This window comes from Danio rerio, chromosome 24, assembly GCF_049306965.1.
Source record: "Danio rerio strain Tuebingen ecotype United States chromosome 24, GRCz12tu, whole genome shotgun sequence".
NCBI classification, from domain to species: Eukaryota; Metazoa; Chordata; class Actinopteri; order Cypriniformes; family Danionidae; genus Danio; species Danio rerio.
This window is the reverse complement of record NC_133199.1, coordinates 35,213,313-35,233,227: the sequence shown is the minus strand read 5'-3', so window position 1 is coordinate 35,233,227 and position 19,915 is coordinate 35,213,313. Positions and strand designations below refer to the sequence as shown.

Here is a 19,915-nt window from a genome sequence, read left to right as displayed (position 1 = left end):
CTCATTCACACTCATACACTACGGACAATTTAGAGTGCTTTCACACCTACACTTTTGTTTCGGAACCTGTCTCGTTTGCCCAGTTAGCGCGGTTCGTTTGGCATATGTGAAACCAGCAATCACGCTAGGATCCGCGCCAAATCAATCACTCTGAGATTGCTTGATTGAAGTGGTCTCGGCTCGATTGAAACAAATTCTGGAGCGGATCTTTACTCACACATGACTTGTTTTAGCTCTTTTGGTCCGTTTAGAAACTTTGCAGTGTGAAAGCGAACCTCACCAAGAGCAAAGAGCAACAATGTAACAATTTTAATCTCTGTTTCGGAACAACTGAATCGATTCACAGGTGTGAAAGCACGCTCAGTCTACCCAATGCACCTGTAGCGCATGTCTTTGGACTTGTGGGGGAAACTGGAGCATATTGCTATAAATCATTTTATTGTCATTGTAAGACAATATTATATATTATATAATATTATATATTGTATTGTTTTTTTTGTGTGTGTCATTATATCTTATCTGTATTACTATTAATTATTATTTTCAATAGTTTTAATATGTTTCATATTTGAAATGCTTTGGCAATACTGTACTTAATGTCATGCCAATAAAGCAACTTGAACTGAACTGAACTGTAAGACCATTTTATGCCACTCTGCCACACTAATGCCAGAACGACAATATAATAGCATCAAAATGCAAGTACACCCTTTTTAAAGTACACATAATATTTAATTCTTAAGGATATTTCATTTAATTATAGCCATTTTGACAATTGAATAATTAGGCATTGGAATCAGAATGCAAAGACATATCCTAAACAAATAATATAAAATAAAATAAAAGTATATAATAAAAGTTAACAAAAAAGTACAACGTAAAAAGTAACCGAGGCTGCAGTATCTGCTGCTCTGTTTTTAGTTGTCAGACATACACATGATGGTTATATACTATAGTAATTTATAGAGGTTTTTAACCATACTGACACTCACACCTCAAAGGCCCCGTTTACACTGCCAGTTAAATGTGACCTCATTCAGATTTTTTGCTCATATGTGACACAGATCAGATCTGATCAATGACCGTGTAAACACGAAAAAAACGCATGAATTCGGATATTCAGATTCGGTTTCAAGCCTCCTTCATATGTAGAAATAAATCAGATATAGATCGGATATGTGACAATGCGACTTTTATGTAAACAGGCAGATCGGATTTATTGAGGCATTCCGTTCTGTACATCATTAAACTTGCGACAATGTGGTGCTTCTCTGCGGTTTAATGACAGAAAGAAGAGCGTATGTGGAGATGCCGATGCCGTAAACAACATCAGAGGAAACACAGAGGAGGAAAGTGGTCAGTCGCCACAATTTGCTCCCACCAGACCTGAGATCTCTCTCGTACCCACACATTCCTCTGAATGGTGGAGGACATCATAAAGCATATAAACCATAAGCGCAAACTGCGATGACGGCCCTTTCCCAGCTCCGCCTCAAAATCATTTTAAAGTTGGGCGAACTTTGTGTTGTAATTTTTGCTTTTTGTCGCTATTAAAACACGCACTGCGGGCTACACAGAATAACTTTATTCTCTCCAACACCAGTGCGCACCCAGGCAAAGGCTACATCTTCAGCTACACACACACATCAGGGCCATACCATTACATAAACTGCGTGGGGGTAAATCTGGACTAAACCATTCACTGCTTATTCTACACTTCGTATATTTCGCAGAGCTAAAAACAAGACAATTTCTCCCATCGTGGCTAGTGTGGCACAGATGCATGCGCGACATCGTAAATTGTATGGCAAGTGTAAACGCATGACTTGGATATGGGTCACAATTAAAACAACATGTAAACAGACAGGGGCGAGGCAGTGGCGCAGTAAGTAGTGCTGTCGCCTCACAGCAAGAAGGTTGCTGGGTCGCTGGTTCGAACCTCGACTCAGTTGGCGTTTCTGTGTGGAGTTTGCATGTTCTCCCTGCCTTCGCGTTGGTTTCCTCCGGGTGCTCCGGTTTCTCCCACAGTCCAAAGACATGCGGTACAGGTGAATTGGGTAGGCTAAATTGTCCGTAGTGTATGAGTGTGTGTGTGAATGTGTGTGTGGATGTTTCCCAGAGATGGGTTGCGGCCGGAAGGGCTTATGCTGCGTAAAAACTTGCTGGATAAGTTGGCGGTTCATTCCGCTTTGGCGACCCCGGATTAATAAAGGGACTAAGCCGACAAGAAAGTGAATGAATGGATGTAAACAGACAGGCAAACAAATCAGATATAGGCAACAAATCAGAGTTGGGCATTAAGAACTGACATTGTAAACGGGGCCTAATAGAGATAGAAATGTTGCACAAATAGCTAAAATGCTGCTAGAATTGGTTTTCATGTATAGGCGATATATATTACATCACTAAAAAGGATTGAGGTCATGTTGTGTATTGTGTGATAACTCCATATATTGATTTTTGTGCCAGGCCTAAATAAATATACAGAAAAATTAATAACAAATAAACCTTGCTGTTCAGAAAATACTCTTTGGAGACAATTTGAAAGTTTTTAAACCTCTGATATATATGATATATTAATATATTTAAAATGAGAGCAGAGTCCAGATTGATTTATGATAATAATATACATTACATTTTCTATGGTAATAAACATTATGCCAGCAGTTGCAGTGATTAAGCTCACTTTCTTTTGAACCTGAATCACTCCCGCAGGCCACATTTAATGTCTAAATGTCAAGGAATTTTATAAAATATCAATCTAAGTGGCATTAATTGAGGGAAACAAAGTGCACACACACTTTATGCTATATAATGCAGACATTCAGACATTTTTAAGTGGCATAAGTGCTTCGGGGTCACTGCATATTGACAAAAATATGTCTATATGAAGAGAAAGTGAATCTTCATGTGTGTTTGTGTCTCATCCTCAGTTTCAGTGTAATTGCTTGTTTATCGGTGGCTGTTTTAAATGCAAATGTCATGCGCGATTTGCATCAGGACCACTTCTCCCACACACTTTACCGTAAACACACATGAGTAAAAAACAACAGACTGGAATAGGTAATCGTGCTCTTCTACATGATGACAATAAATGAAATAGAATTATGCTAAAACTAATCTAATGCATGCAGAGTGTTTAAGGGCTGTCAGTCTGGGCCTGAAACAGGAAGACAACAGAGTCCCACAGGAAGCTCTTGCTGCACTTAAGAGTTTTGTGGCAAAGTGAAATGTGGTTACCATGGAGACAGCTTTATGACGCCACACTATCATTAAGTGCAGTCAGTGTGTGTTTATTCTGCGTTCATGTTTTGCAAGTGTTAGACGGCAGGCTTATTTATTTGCAGTTTTCTGATAGTAAAGCTTCAGATAACAAAATGTGTGAAATGAAATAAGCTGTATTTTATTTGGTTTATTGTGTACTTAATTATAAAGCTACAGCATTTTTACCTTCTCAAAACACAATAATCATCCAGTCAAATCATCCATCCATCCATCCATCCATCCATCCATCCATCCATCCATCCATCCATCTATCTATCTATCTATCTATCTATCTATCTATCTATCTATCTATCTATCTATCTATCTATCTATCTATCTATCTATCTATCTATCTATCTATCTATCTATCTATCTATCTATCTATCTATCTATCTATCTATCTATCTATCTATCTCCCTGTTCGTCCATCCGTCTGTCCATCTGTCCGTCTATTCATTCATATCCATCCATCCGTCTGTCCGTCCCTTCATTCATATCCATCCATCCATCCTTTCATCCATCTATCTATTTCCCTGTTCGTCAATCCGTCTGTCCATCCATCTGTCCATCCATCTGTCTATTTATTCATATCCATCCATCCATCCATCCATCCATCCAAGAATCTATCCATCAATCCGTCTGTCCGTCCCTTTATTCATATCCATCCATCCATCCATCCATCCATCCATCCATCCATCCATCCATTCATCCATCCATCCATCCATCCATCCATCTATGAATCTATTCATCAATCTGTCCATCCATCCATCCATCCATCCATCCATCCATCCATCCATCCATCCATCCATCCATCCATCCATCCAGTTTATCTGTTTATCCATCAGTCTATCTACTTATCCAACTATTAGTCTCTCCCCGCCTCCCTCCATCCATCCATCCATCCATCCATCCATCCATGCATCCATCCATCCATCCATTCATCTATCCATCCATCCATCCATCCATCCATGAATCTATCTATTAATCCGTCTGTCCGTCCCTTCATTGATATCCATCCATCCATCCATACATCCATCCATCCATCCATCCATCTATCCATCCATCCATCCATCCATCCTGTTATCAGTTTATTTATCCGGTTTATCTGTTTATCCATCCATCCATCCATCAGTCTATCTACATATCTATCTATGTGTCCATCCATCCATCCATCCATCCATCCATCCATCCATCCATCCATCCATCCATCCATCCATCCATCGATTCCTGTTATCTGTTTATCCATCTGGTTTATTTGTTTATCTGTCCATCCATCCATCCATCCATCCATCCATCCATCCATCCATCCATCCATCCATCCATCCATCCATCCATCCATCCATCCATCCATCCATCCATCCATCCATCCATCCATCCATCCCAGTTCATCCATTCATTCATATCCATCAATCTATCTATCCATCAGTCCATCTGTCCGCTCGTCTCTGCCTCCATTCATTCCAGTCCATCTATCTGTTCGTTCATATACATCCAACCATCCATCCCATCTATCTATTCATCCTTCTGTCCATCCATCCGTTTTTTTGTCTGTCTATCCATCTCTTTATCCATTCGTCTGTCTGTCTCCGACTCTCACTGTGCCAAAGGTGATATAATCTGATTCAGTACAATTCACTAACAATCTCTGACACCCCCCCCCTCACACACACACACACACACACACACACACACACACACACACACACACACACAATCAATAATCTGACTTTATTACTATATCTGACAATAGTATTTTACCTATAAATTAATGAATAAAATGTATTTCTAATGTAAAATAAAATCAAATTCACTAAATTCAGTCATTTAGTACATTTTAGTAATTTAGTATGACTCTCCAATTTATTATTTATTTGTTTGTAATGTTTGCTTGCATTAATTTCTCAAATTCTAAAATATTTTATTGTGGTATTTTATAATTCAATTCTAGTGTACTTGTATAGCGCTTTTCACAACAATTATTGTTTCAAAGCAGCTTTACAAAAGGTGCAGATTATTGCATTGCAATCAAATTCAGAAAGAGTTAAGGTTACTAGTTACCACGCCTCTATTAGTTACTAATAGCTTTAATTAACTAACTGCTTTATAAGTTACTAGTTTATATATAAATATATACAATACATAAAAACATGTATATATTTGTTAAAAGAGGTCTTTTCTATCTTTGAGTTTTCCCTAACTTATACACAAATCTGCCACTCTCTTAACTATGGTCAGCACTGAAAAGCCAAATATTTATCCCTGACACAAGAAAGTTCGGGAGGTCTTCAAGGCGTTTACAACATCAAGTCGGGCCGAGCACCCCCTAGGCTTCACAAATTCACACACGTCAACATCCAGTCTGACTTTCTCTCCTCAGATAATTTATGCAGCACACACACACACACACACACACACACACACACACACACACACACACACACACACACACACACACACACTGCCAGAGGGCCTTTTGCATACATCAGGCGACTGGACCTCACACTGTCAGTTTTGTGCGTTTCACCACAGGTCATGTTCTGAAAGGACCCCGCAAGTTTATGTGGCCAAAGGACTGGCACGGCTCCATCTCAGACATCCCTCAGGGGGAGATTTGATATCCAATGGAAAAAAATAGAGGCTTCCACAAGGCCTAATCAAACCGCTTTCAATTTGTGCTGTGGGCTTATCGCAGTGCTGGAAGTGATGAGTTCTTGACTTTTATAGTGCAGTCAACCATCGCGCAGAGATAGGCAGGCCTTCTGCATTGTTTTTTAATGAGCTCTGATGGAAACAGGTAGAAAACCAAGCTGCTTAATAAGTGCAGCTCATGTTTAATGACTAGCCCAATGATCAGAGGTGCAGATCAATAAACTCGCACTCACGGACGGGTCTTTTTTTATCGTGCTGAGGAATGATGAAATACAGGAGAATAACTGTTAGGGCTTCGATTGTTTGGCAACATCGTGACCTCATTTTCTGTCCCATCACAAATGAATAGATGTTCATACAGTTGATGAGCTATTAGCCCTCCTAAATTATTAGCCCCCCCATGTATATTTTTTCTCCAATTTCTGTTTAACGCAGAGCAGATTTTTTAAACACATTTCTAAACATAATAGTTTTAATAACTACTTTCTAATAACTGATTTCTTTTCTCTTCTCCGTGATGACAGTACATAATATTTGACTAGATATTTTTCAAGATACTATATTCCATTTAAAGAGACATTTTAAGATTTAAATAGGTTAGTTAATGTCAATGTCAAGGTAGTTTTCAACCTAGATTTAAAAACAGAGATGAAACAGACCTAATACAGAGTGGAAGAGCATTTCACAACCTAGGACCAGCTACTGCGAAGGCACGGTCACCCCTGCTTTTCAGCATAACAATCACTGGTTAGATGACCGAAAAGACCGACCAGACTGTTGCTCAATCAACATGTCTGACAGATAAGACGGTGCCAGGCCGTTTAGATATTTAAAAACCAAGATAAGAATTTTAAAAGTGACACAATAGTGCACAGGCAACCAGTGCATAGAGTGTAAAACTAGTGTAATGTGGTCATGTTTCCTGGTACCCGTTAAAAGCCTTGCAGCAGCTTTTTAAACCAATTGTATTTGGGATAAAGTTTTCTGACTAATCCCAAAGTATAATGAGTTACAATAGTTTAAACTAGTGTTAATAAAAGCGTGGCTTATTTGAAAAAAAAAATTTTCTAGATATAATAGATTTGACTGTTTTTAAGAGTAAAAACTGAAAGAAGCTGGATTTAACCACTGCGTTTATCTGTTTGACAAAGCTCAAGCCATCATCTAGAATAACACCCAGATTTTTTACCAAGGGCTTTTTTTTAAGATTCATTATTGGTGCTCTGGAAGAGTTTGACAGGCCGAACAGAATTATTTCAGTTTTACTGTCATTAAAATCAAGAAAGTTAAAAGACAACCAGGTTTAATTAGTGGTTTGTTCTGTAGTTTGTTCTGTAAACAATACAAAAAATATATAGCTTAAAAGGGGTAATAATTTTGACCTTAAAATGTTTAAAAAAAATAAAAACTGCTTTTATTCTAGTCGAAATAAAACAAATAAGACTTTCTCCGGGAAAAAAAAATATTATAGGAAATACTGGGGAAAATTCCTTCCTCTGTTAGATATCATTTGGGATATGTTTGAAAAAGAATATCACAATTTACTGGAGGGCTAATAATTTTGGCTTTGTGACCAGGATCTGACTAAAAACATGCTCTTTTAATAGTTTTTTATATTAGGTAATTAAATGACGTAAATGCTGGCGAAATGTTTTTTTGTGTATTTTTTTTTTTAAATTGAAACATGTATTAGGAATGATGTAATTACAGTTACACTGCACAAATAGTTTTTTTTATACCTGTTTATATATATATATATATATATATATATATATATATATATATATATATATATATATATATATATATATATATATATATAAACTTTATTTATTATGGTTGGTTACATTTAATATATACAGTTGAAGGCACATTTATTAGCCCTCCTGTGAAATCGAAGTACTTTTTAACAGTGAAGACTTTTTTTAAATACATTTTAAACATGCTAGTTTTAATAACTAATTTCTTTTATCTTTGCCAGGATGACAGTACAAAAAGAAATTACTAGTTATTTAGCAGGATTAGTATTCAGCTTAAAGTGCAATTTAAAGGCTGGTTAATTAGGCTAATAGTCAAGTTAAAATTAATTAGACAAGTTTACAGTGGTTTGTTCTGTAGCCAATTGAAAAAAAAAAATCTGAAGAGTCTAATAACATTAACTTTAAAAATATATGAAAATCTTTTATTCTAACCAAATTAAATAAGACTTTCTCCTAAAAAGAAACAAAAAAAAAAAAACTAAATAAATTTTCAATTTATTTTCAATTTGTCTTTTCAATTGATCTCAACACTGACCATGAATCGAATCACACTATCCTTCTCTTACCGGCTTCCAGCATGTTTTAGTTCAATTAAATTCTTGATGTTGAATTCAAATGAGCTCTTTTGGGTGTCTGAAGAGCGCAGTGGATTAATTATACCTGTCTCATTGTAATGGCCGACCATGGCGCTCCTATCTGGCCATGAGTGGTAATAGCTTTTGATGATGATCTTTTATCCAATTACTGGCTGGTGACCTGTGAGGCTACCTGTGTTTGCGGGCTCAGGTTGGATTCATTAACGGGATAAATCTGCTCCTGACCTGCAGGATTGGACTAGATTTTTGGGGCCAAGGGAAGGGACAAGGAGTCTGTATTTTTTTTCAGGAAAAAGAAACATAATGCTGACAGAACTTCCCCAATTCCCTGAAATCAGCTCTGGTGATGTGATACAGTATATAACGGCTAAAAACTCTGACCTTATTCAGAGAACCAGTTAGATAGTGACTTTTATTGACATTTTAATAGAAATTGAAATAATATAATGTGTAGAGAAATGCGTAGAGAAAATATACCAGCAGTTTATTACAAGGATTTTGTACCATAATAAACACCAACCCAAACAATATATCACTATAAACAATTAAAAATGTAAATAAAAGTCACTTTTTCTAACTTTTCAAGGTTAAAAGTTGTTAGAAGGAAGATCAAGGTCCCATAATGCAATACACAAAGCATAAATAAATGGACATTTTTTAAAAATAAAAACATGTATCACAAAATACAGAATATTTTTACAGTGTATCTTGGCAATAGAATAACATGAATGAATAACATGAATGTCGCTGTCATGGTTTTCACGAATTTTATTCTCTATTTTAGCTTCAGTGTCTCAGCAAAGTGACAATACTTACGTGTCCATCCACCTATTTTTATGCTGGTTTTGCATGTGCATATAAAAATCAGTTCATGAAAACAGCAAGATGCGCATCAATTTTGAAAATGCACATATAAAACAATCGTATAACTGAGTAGCATAAACTTTTTATTCGATAAGAAAAGATATGCATAAACTACGTTGGAAACACTTTTACAACTCACAGTTCAGTTAATTTTCCTCAAATTCTGAGTTTACTTCTTGAAATTCGTATTTTTAGCTTTAAATTCTGGGTTAATATCTCACAGTACTGACTTTTTTCTTCTGAATTCTGACTTTGTGTTTCAAAGTTCTGACTTGACATCTCTCAATTCATATTTTCGCTCCAAATTTCGAGTTTACATCTTGTAATACTGAGTGTATATCTCACAGTACTGACTTTTTTTCCTACTGAATTCTGACTTTGTGTTTCGAAGTACTGACTTTACATCTCACCGTTCAGATTTTTCTCTCTAAATTCTGAGTTTACTTGTTGAAATTCGTATTTTAGCTTTAAATTCTGGGTTAATATATCACTGTACTGACTTTTTACCTTCTGAGTTCTGACTTGTGTGTTTCAAAGTTCTGACTTGACATCTCACAGTTCAGCTATTTCTCTCCAAATTCTGAGTTTACTTGTTGAAATTCATATTTTAGCTTCAAATTCTGGGTTTATATCTCACAGTACTGACTTTTTTCCTTCTGAATTCTGACTTGTGTGTTTCAAAGTTCTGGCTTGACATCTCTCATTTCATATTTTCCCTTCAAATTTTAAGTTTACTTCTTGTAATACTGAGTGTATATCTCACAGTACTGACCTATTTTCCCATCAGAATTCTGACTTTGTATCGCAAAGTACTGACTTTACATCTAACAATTCTAATGCTGTTTTATCTTGTAAGGGTGTGGCCAGGGTACTAATGGTGGTTACTGGGGTAAACTTGGGGTGGTTGCAACAGTATGTGGTTTCTATAATATTCTATGTGGTTTTTAAAGTGTTGCTAGGCAGTTACTAAAGTGTCAAGTATGGTTTGCTAGGGTTTTGTGAGTGGTTGCTACCCTGAAATAAATGATCCATTGGATTAACTCAATTTAAAAAAATTACGGTTGCAAAAAATGTATATGGATTGAATTTAAACAAAGAAATAAAATTTAGCAATGTTTAACTTATTTTATTTGATTAAATTCATTCATTTATTCATTCATTTTCTTGTCTGCTTAGTCCCTTTATTAATCCGGAGTCACCACAGCGGAATGAACCGCCAACTTATCCAGCAAGTTTTTACACAGCAGATGCCTTTCCAGCCGCAACCCATCTCTGGGAAACATTCACACACACACACACACACACACACACACACACACACACACACACACACACACACACACACACACACACACACACACACACACACACACACACACACACACACACACACACACACACACACACACACACACACACACACACACACACACACACACACACACTCACACGCACACACACACACTACGGACAATTTAGCCTACCCAATTCACCTGTACCTCATGTCTTTGGACTGTGTAAATAACCATGTTTATAATTTTCTCTCAATTACCAGCTTTGAACACACATTATATGGCATTAGGGTCATTATAAATATTAGAAGTACTTTATTGTTAGCTGATATTCTACATGACAAACATTATTCAGCTGCTTGGTGCATGATTTAGTCACACATTTGAGTGATTTAGTTGCCGTGTAGAAGGCTGGATGAGGAAAGACACGCAGGTTAGGAGCCCCAGTGGCCCCAGGGAGGAAAGATGTACACATAGCCATTTCCGAGCACGGCTGCTATTATCTCCGCAGGTCTTAAATAATAACAGTGTGTGTGAGAGACAGGGGCTATGCTGAGATTACTGTAATCAGAAGATACAGTACATGAACGGACGCCCCGCGGCACGTCAGTAGGTGGGATTCTGGGATGTGCACTGGATGTTGTCTTCACGGAAAGATTTGAAACTCAAAATGAACCTTTTCTGCTCAAGTCCAACTCACTTTCACAGCTCTGTGATGAAGCTGAATGAGAACTTTACTTTATGGTTACGGTTTGTTTCTGCTGTTCTTCTTTGAGATGACTGTAAATAGATGACATTTATGATAGTGTGGGTGGGTTAATAATATGCTTTATTAAGTATTTGCACGTGCTGGTGGATGATTGCGGTTTTATAATTAGTATTGTGTGTATATTAAGTTGACATTCTCAGCTCTGTGGCTTTATTAGATACGTTAACAGCTTTAATCTCATTAAAACATACCAAACTGTATAGTTTGAAGAAAATGTACTCTGAATTGCCATATATATATATATATATATATATATATATATATATATATATATATATATATATAAATGTTTTTTGTTAAACAATGGTTGTTCTATAGTTTATCAAAAAATAGCTTAAAGGGGCTAACATTTTTTACCTTAAAATGGTTTTAAAAATTTTTATAACTGCTTTTATTCTAGCTGAATAAAAACAAATAAGACTTTCTCCAGAAAAAATAAACAACATTATTAGACATACGGTGAAAATTTCCTTACCCTGTTAAACATAATTTGGGAAATATTTAAAAGAAAAAAAAAAATCAAAGGGGGCTAATAATTCTGACTTCAACTGTATATATCATCAGCAAAATAAAAAAACAGAATTAAGAACGAATGACACAACATAATGTGTAAAAACATACTAAAATAACACTTCTGCCAATTTCATTACCCTTTTTTTTTTTTTTTTACAAAGACTTTAATCAATGTTTTGTTGATGTTTTAGCAGTATTTATTTATTTATTTATTTATTTGTTTATTTATTTATTTATTTATTTATTTATCAATTAATTAATTAATTTGTCTTTTCTTGCATTAATTTATTAGTTCATTTATTGTGATTATCTTTACTCTCCTGAAAATAAATCAAAATTTGTTTAAATTTTATTTTAGTTCATTTATTTAAAAAATATATTTATTTAAATTGATTAATACATGTAAAGAAAAATAATAAAAAGGAACTAAAAATGGCAACCCCTCATAACTGGCTTTCATTCGCTTAAGTTTGTCCACTGATTGTATCTCATTCATTGACATCACTTCCTCCAACCTTTCCCTCCCTTTTTCCCTTCTTTTATCACATTTTTTATTTATTAATTCATTTATTATTGTTATTTTATTTACAACTTTTAATTTACTATAGTCGCTGTTGTTATTATTATTACTATTAAGTCATGCTATTTATCATTATTTAATATTTATAAATGTTTTATTGTCTGTTACGAAAGTTTAAAAGAGAAAAGTAAAAAATCTTTTACCATGTAAAAAAAAAAACTTTCACTTAAAAAAAGGAAATAAAATAAAATAAGAATCAATTACTTAATTAAAAAAAAATAATAATAAGAAAAATGATAATAATAATAATAAATTCATTCATTAATTTTCTTGCTGGCTTAGTCGCTTTATTAATCCGGGGTCAACGGAACACAACGGAATGAACCGCCAACTTATCCAGCACATGTTTTACGCAGCGGATGCCCTTTCAGCTGCAACCCATCTCTGGGAAAATAATAATAAATGTCAAATAAAATTTTAAATTCATACATTTTAGCTGTGTAAATATATTGGAGCCACTGACAGCAATTCAGTATGTAACAAGTTAATTTATTTTCTTTAACTTAAAAAATATAAAAATACATTGTTTTAAAATCAAATGTCCTTTGAGGGAGTTTTATGATGCCGAACTGCATAAGTTTGCCAGGTTGTAAACTGAACAATGCTTTAAAATTCTTAAAAATCCCAAGACATTTGCAGTTTGGCAGGTTTATCTTTTCTCAACTATATAAATATTAAAGCCATTTCTTAACTAAAAAAGAAATAAATGACAGTGTAAGGCGTCACAGTGGTGCATTTGGTAGCACGATCGCCTCACAGGAAGAAGGTCGCTGGTTCGAGTCTTAGCTGGGTCAGTTGGCATTTCTGTGTGGAGTTTGCATGTTCTCCCCGTGTTGGCGTGGGTTTCCTCCGTGTGCTCCGGTTTCCCCCACAGTCAAAGACATGTGGTATAGGTGAACTGGGTAAGCTAAATTGTCCATATATGAGTGTGTGTGGGTGTTTCCCAGTGATAGGTTGCTGCTGGAAAGGGATCTGCTAGGTGAAACATATGCTGGATAAGTTGGTGGTTCATTCCACGGTGGGGCCCCCAGATTAATAAAGGGACTAAGCTGAAAAGAAAATGAATGATAGTGAATATACAGTGTATTTGTGAAGAGTCTCAGTGTTTTCATACAGCCAGTGTCCTGCAGTTTAGTGCGCTTACAAGTCAGCCCTTGTCAAATTAGCATTATGGTTTCTTAATTACAAAAACAGCCAGATTACAGTAGCTCATTAGCATTCACCCTTGTGCACTCATGAATAATGCATCAAAGGTGTACAGATGTCTTGTATTCACTCGGCTGAAGCAGGTTTTAACCAGACAAACACCTGCATTTGCGAAATGAGGTTGGATAAGGAAGGCTTTAACATAAAATGGTTGCAATATATGTAATTGTTGACATGTAATAATAACAATAATAATAAAAACTACAGTATTTACACCATTAATCAGTCTTACAGTGTAAAAGTTTCTCAGATTTTTGTATGGTTGTGTTTTGCTATTTGTTTGCTAGGGTGTTTTGAGTGGTTGCAAGGATGCTATGTTGTTGCAATGGAATTTTTGGATGTGTCCTAGCACTATGTGGTTTGTTTCTCATAGTTGCTTGGGTGTTGTAGTTTGGTTGGTAGGGTATACTTGGTTCTTATGATGATTCATCATTGGTATAGTATTTTGGATCCTTCCTAGGGTGTTGCTTGTAGGTGTGGCTATGTAGGGTAATTTGGATGGTTGTTATGCATTTGCTAGCCCAGAGTACCTGGTGTAGTTGCTATGTGATTTCTAGGGTGTTCTATGTGGTTGCTAAGGTGTCTCTAGGTGTTTACTGGATGTTCTGTGTGGTTGTCAGGTGGTAACGAGTGTTTTCTGGGTGGTTGCTATCTCTGCCATGCTGTTTCTAAGCTATTTAGAGTGGTTGTTTAGGGGTTGCTACTGCTAGAGTGTAACTATGCAGTTGTTAGTTTTTTTTGTGGTTGCTAGGGTGTTGATGGCCAGATATTAGTGTTCTGTATAGTTGCTAGTTTGATCACTGCAGTTGCTATGTTAATCTAGTAGGTTGCTAGGAGGTTGGTATTGTGTGGCTATGTTGCTAGGAAATACTGTTTTGTGTATTGTATTATTAGCATTTTTCAGATTAATACGGTTGCTAGGTGGTTGCTAAGTGCAGTTACTAAGCTATTCTGAGTTGTTAGGGATTTGCTAGGGTGTTGCTGTGCATTTGCTACAGTATTTGGTTGCTACAGGGTTGCTGCTTGGTTTCTAGGGTATCTATGTGGTTACTATGATGGCACTAGGCTAATCAACTGATCTGTGTGGTTGCTAGGCATTTTCAGGGTGAATGTTAGAGTGTTGCTATGCTGTTACTAAGTTACTCTGAGCATTTGGTGTGGTTGCTACATGGTTGCTACTTAGTTTAGGGTATGTGTTGTGGCACTAGGGGTTTTAGGGTATCTTGGTGGCACTAGGCTAATGGTGGATATTAGAGTGTTGCTTAGCTGTTACTAAGCTACTAAGAGTTGTTAGGGTTTTGCTAGAGTGTTGCTTTGCAGTTGCTAGGGTATTTGAGGTTGCTGGGGTGTAGCTATGCTGTTGCTTGTAGGTTTTATCCAATGCTTTATCACATTGTTAGCATTTTTTCAGATGGATGCCATGCTAAAAAAACACATTTGAATATATTTGACAACTTTAATGAGTGTAAATGTCTGTGAAATACATTACACTGCAAAATATCTGTAAATTAACAGTTTTAAATCATCTTGACTTTCCTTCAACAAGTTTTGATGTTGAAAAGTGTAACAAAAATTGTTTAAAGTGATATATTGTCTATGTGGGAGTTGCAGCTTATGGTACAGCAATCTGGTAATACATTGCCAGTACTTTTTTCTGTTCTTTTAAAGGCTTACACTCACCGCCACCTTATTAGGTAAACCTGTCCAACTGCTTGTTTACACAAATATCTAACCGGCCAATTACATGGCAGCAACATGGCCTGTAGACATGGTTAAGACGATCTGCTGCAGTTTAAACGGAGCATCAGAATGGGAAAGAAAAGTGATTTAAGTGACTTTCAACCAACATGGCATTGTTGTTAGTGCCAGATGGGCCTTGAGGTAGATGGGCTACAGCAGCAGAAGACCACACCGGGTGCCACTCCTGTCAGCTAAGAACAGGAAACTGAGGCTACAATTCACACAGCATCACCAAAATCGGACAATAGAACATTGGAAAAAGGTTGCCTGGTCTGATGAGTCTTGATTTCTGTTGCAACATTTGGATGTAGGGTCAGAATATGGCGTCAACAACATGAGAGCATTGATCCATCCTGCCTTGTATTAATAGTTCAGGCTGGTGGTGATGGTGTAATGGTGTGGGGGATATTTTCTTGGCACATTTTGGGCCCATTAGTACCAAATGAGCATCATGTCAACGCCACAGCCTACTTGAGTATTGTTGCTGATCATGTCCATCCCTTAATGACCACAGTGTACCCATCTTCTGATGGCAGCTTTCAGCAGGACAATGCATCATGTCATAAAGTGCGATTAATCTCAGACTGCTTGCTTGAACATGACAATGAGTTCACTGTACTCAAATGGCCTCCACAGTCACCTGAGCTCAATCCAATAGAGCACCTTTGGGATGTGGTGGAACAGGAGATTCACATCATGGTTGTGCAGCCAACAAATGTGCAGCAACTTCATGATGCTATCATGTCAATATGGACCAAAATCTCAGAGGAATATTTAAAGTACCTTGTTGAATCTATGCCACGAAGGATTAAGGCAGTTTTGAAGACAAAAGAGGGTCCAACTCGGTACTAGTAAGGTGTACCTAAAAAAGTGGCCGGTAAGTGTATTTCTCTATATATCTAATACAATAAAAAAACTAAATCATCCATTTAAAGTGGCTTTGTTAAACTGCAGTGTTACATTTTTAACATCAAAAGAAGATCAAGAGATCAAGATAATCCAATACTGTAAATAATCATAACACACCAGTGTATCACGAAATACGAAACCTGTTAATTTAGATATCATGTACAGTATAGGCTAGAAATATTACGTAGAATACAGCTTAAATGTGTATAAATGGATTGTAAATATTAGATAAGGTCGATATGGTAAGATATCTAAAGGATTAGTTCTATTTGCAACAACATAAGCTTTAATAAATCTAAGTTTGAATGCAAGATTGAACACAATTCATTGCTGTAGTGTCTCACAGCAGCCACAAGAGGACACCGTTGCCCTTCAACAAACAACAGTGAATCTTTTTCTCCTCAGCGCGTGGGTGAATGTATGTCACATCTGATCATAAGTCCCTTTAAATATAAACTCAAATTAATGAGAGTGGATAGACGCATTATGCACTGAATTATGCTTAATTGGACTTCTTTAAATAACACTTACTGTCAGACTGTGTATAACCCCGTAGAAGTGTTTATTTCTGCCTTCCTCCGCTTTCTCTTGCACGAAGCGATGGCGTCTTTAGTCAACGAATTAACCGGGCTGTCATTAGCAATTTGATTAAGCTTTTCCAAGTACTCGTTTCTTTATTCGTCTCTTCTGCTTTTGGCTTTTCGTTTTTTTACAACACCAACTGCACTCATCTGCAATTGGATTGTGTATCGGGATTATTTAAGTGCCCTTCGTGTTTTCTTGGCACTCGGAGTGTGTTGTGTTTTTTTCTCTCTCTGCAATGCGCTTTTATCCATGTCTTGGCTGACACATGCAGCGGCCTCTGTTTATTTGGCTCGGTGCCCTCGCATGGCCAGGCTCAGCCCTGGGTCTATTGCATTTAGGCCAGAAATCTTGACCCTGTAATTCCCAGAGCGGGCAGCCGAGATCAGGCTGAACGGGACAGAGGAGTAGAGCATCTGTCAGAGAGAGCAAGTGAGCAGAAGAGACTGTTTGGAGATGTGGAAGGAAGAAAATAGAGACTTGTTGGACTTGCTAAGGGCATTAAACAGGGCAAGGTTTATCTGGTTTGGGTTAGACATTGATATTTAAACTGACCATCTGGTTGTAAAACTTTTTAGTCTTTTTTTGGCAAGAAACACACTGAGAGTTGAGTTTTTTAGTCACATAATTAAGGGGTCGTTCACACAGAATGCGTTTTTTCTCTGTAATGCTCAACTTTTCTGTTCATAAGACGTGTTTAACAGTCATCAGCATCTTAAAGGGTCACAAAACACCGAAACAGCGGGGCACAAAGTAACACTTTTTGGTTTTGGCTAAATGATGAACAAAGTAATAGGGTTAGACAAACCATATTTATTTTTTTACCAACAAAACACCAACCTCTCCTACAAATGAGCACTGAAATTTAGTTTCTGTGCAGTATTACCAAAAGTGCCAGGAGTAAAAATATTACTATTTACCCGATCTGCAGGGCAAGTTGTAACAGTCAGAGGGTTGTAACACTTGCTTAAAAAAGGCAGATTTCATTCAATTTAAATTCAGTTTACTTTTAATAGTAGCTATATTTCCTTAGTAATTGGCTCTTAATTATTCATTTATCCATTATTATGGCGAAGCAGTGGCGCAGTGATGTTGCCTCACAGCAAGAAGGTAGCTGGGTTGCTGGTCCGTTGTGTATGAGTGTGTGTGGATGTTTCCCAGAGATGGGTTGCGGATGGAAGGGCATCCGTTGCGTAAAAATTTGCTGGATAAGTTGGCGGTTCATTCCGTTGTGGCGACCTTGGATTAATAAAGGGACTAAGCCGACAAGAAAATGAATGTATATCTATTATTATACAATGCATTTATTTGCATTAATAAAATATTCTTTTAAATATTTCTATTAAAAAACATTTTATTTTAAAAATTTCTTAACATTACACTTAAAATTTATTTAAAAAAAAAAAGATTTTACCAACATACTTTCACAGATTTTATTTAAATAAGAAAATACTGAGTATAATAAAAATACTTATGCTGCAAAAATGGTTTCCCTGTGCTTCTAGGGCTGTGTATTGGCAAGGGCCTCATGATATGATACATATCACAATACAGGGGTCACAATACAATATAACACGATATATTACGATACCATAAATATTGTTATATATTGCAATAGTTTGTATTAGTATGTGTGTCATGTTATATTGACAACTTGATAAAATCAGCAGACAAATTCCAATTTATTTTCTATCCATTTCAATTCATCAGAACTGCACAGTGTTATTAAACAGAGAACTCACTGAAATGTATTAAATGCATATTGTTATTAAACACATAACTAAAATGTATATGCCACTAAACTAAAGTCACATAAATAAAGTAAGACCTACGTGACCGGTAGGTCACGTGATGATGACAAAATGTTGGATGTAGTACGTCAGAATTCCATTCATACTTTTCACATTCATACTGTATAGAAATCAAGCCAAAAGAGTCAGGATGGAAAAACAACATGTTAAACATTGGGAATAACTTTTACAAGAAGTAAACAAAATAAATAAATAAATAAATAAAATATAAAATAAAATAAATAAAAATAATATAAAGTAAAATAGAAAAATAAAAATAAAATTTAAAATAATCATAAAAAAAAAAAAAAGTAAAATAAAATAAATAAAAAATAAAATAAAATAAAATAAAATAAAATAAAAAAATAAAATAAAATAAAATAAAATAAAATAATAAATAAATAATAAAATAATAAATAAAATAATAAATAAAATAAAATGAAATAAAGAGATAGTTCAACCGAAAATATTTAAACAATTTTTAAATACTAAGCATTTTTAGTTGTACTACAAAAGAAAAGAAAGTCATATCAGTTAAAAAAAAATAATGATTTGGTTCGCTATCTTTTTAAGCAGCTGTGTTTTTAAGGGTTTTAGCACTTTCTGTGTGTGTAACTGTAAATTCTTAAGCTTCGTCATATATCGGTGTTCATCCAAGCTCCTGGTTGGATTTGTCCTGCCCTTTGCTCACTAATACTGATAGATGATGTCTGTCAGGAGGGTCACTGGCCTCCCATCATGCATCAGGAGCCGGACAGAAGGCCACCGAAATAATCAATGACAAACCAATCACAGCCTCTTCATTTAACTATGTGTGCAGACCCAGCCAATCAGAACACAGCTCTCTCCATCACCAGCTGACATCGTCAACTTCTCCACCTACAGGTTGCCAGTGCAGGTGGCCAGAGAAGTTTCACACATTTCCACAAAAAAAGTAAAGAGAATGACAAGAACTGACTCTGCACCTGTAAGTTAAGTTTCATTTTATTTTATGAATGCATTTTTGTTTTTACATTGTATTTACTAGTATTATTTTTAAGATCTAAATCATTCTTCTTCTGATGATGGATGCCAGAAATCTGCAGTTATTTTTTAAATATAGTAATATATCTTTAAATATATCTTTCTTACAATTTAAAGTTACAAGATCATGTTTATTTATGCATCCAAATAACAAGAGTAACAACTGTTCTGAATATTGTAGTATTGGAATATTTATTCATTCATTCTCCTTTGGCTTAGTCCCTGTATTCATCAGGGGTCACCACAGCGGAATGAACTGCCAATTTATACAGCAGATGTTTTACACAGCAGATGCCATTCCAGCTGCAACTCAGTACTGGGAAACATCTATACACACTCATTCAGACTCATACATTACTTCCAATTTAGTTTATTAAA

The 19,915-nt window shown here is 35.8% G+C and overlaps 1 long non-coding RNA gene across 2 annotated transcripts in view; it reads left to right on the top strand.

The window, feature by feature from the left end:
• Positions 1 to 19,915, top strand: part of LOC141380742 (uncharacterized) — a 125,416-nt gene that overhangs the window by 5,989 nt on the left and 99,512 nt on the right. The window contains exon 3 of one of the 2 annotated variants that reach the window (XR_012399480.1): positions 19,335 to 19,481. This is a non-coding gene — a long non-coding RNA (uncharacterized lncRNA). The remainder of the gene's footprint in view (positions 1 to 19,334; positions 19,482 to 19,915) is intronic. The other variant, XR_012399481.1, reaches the window with a different exon arrangement.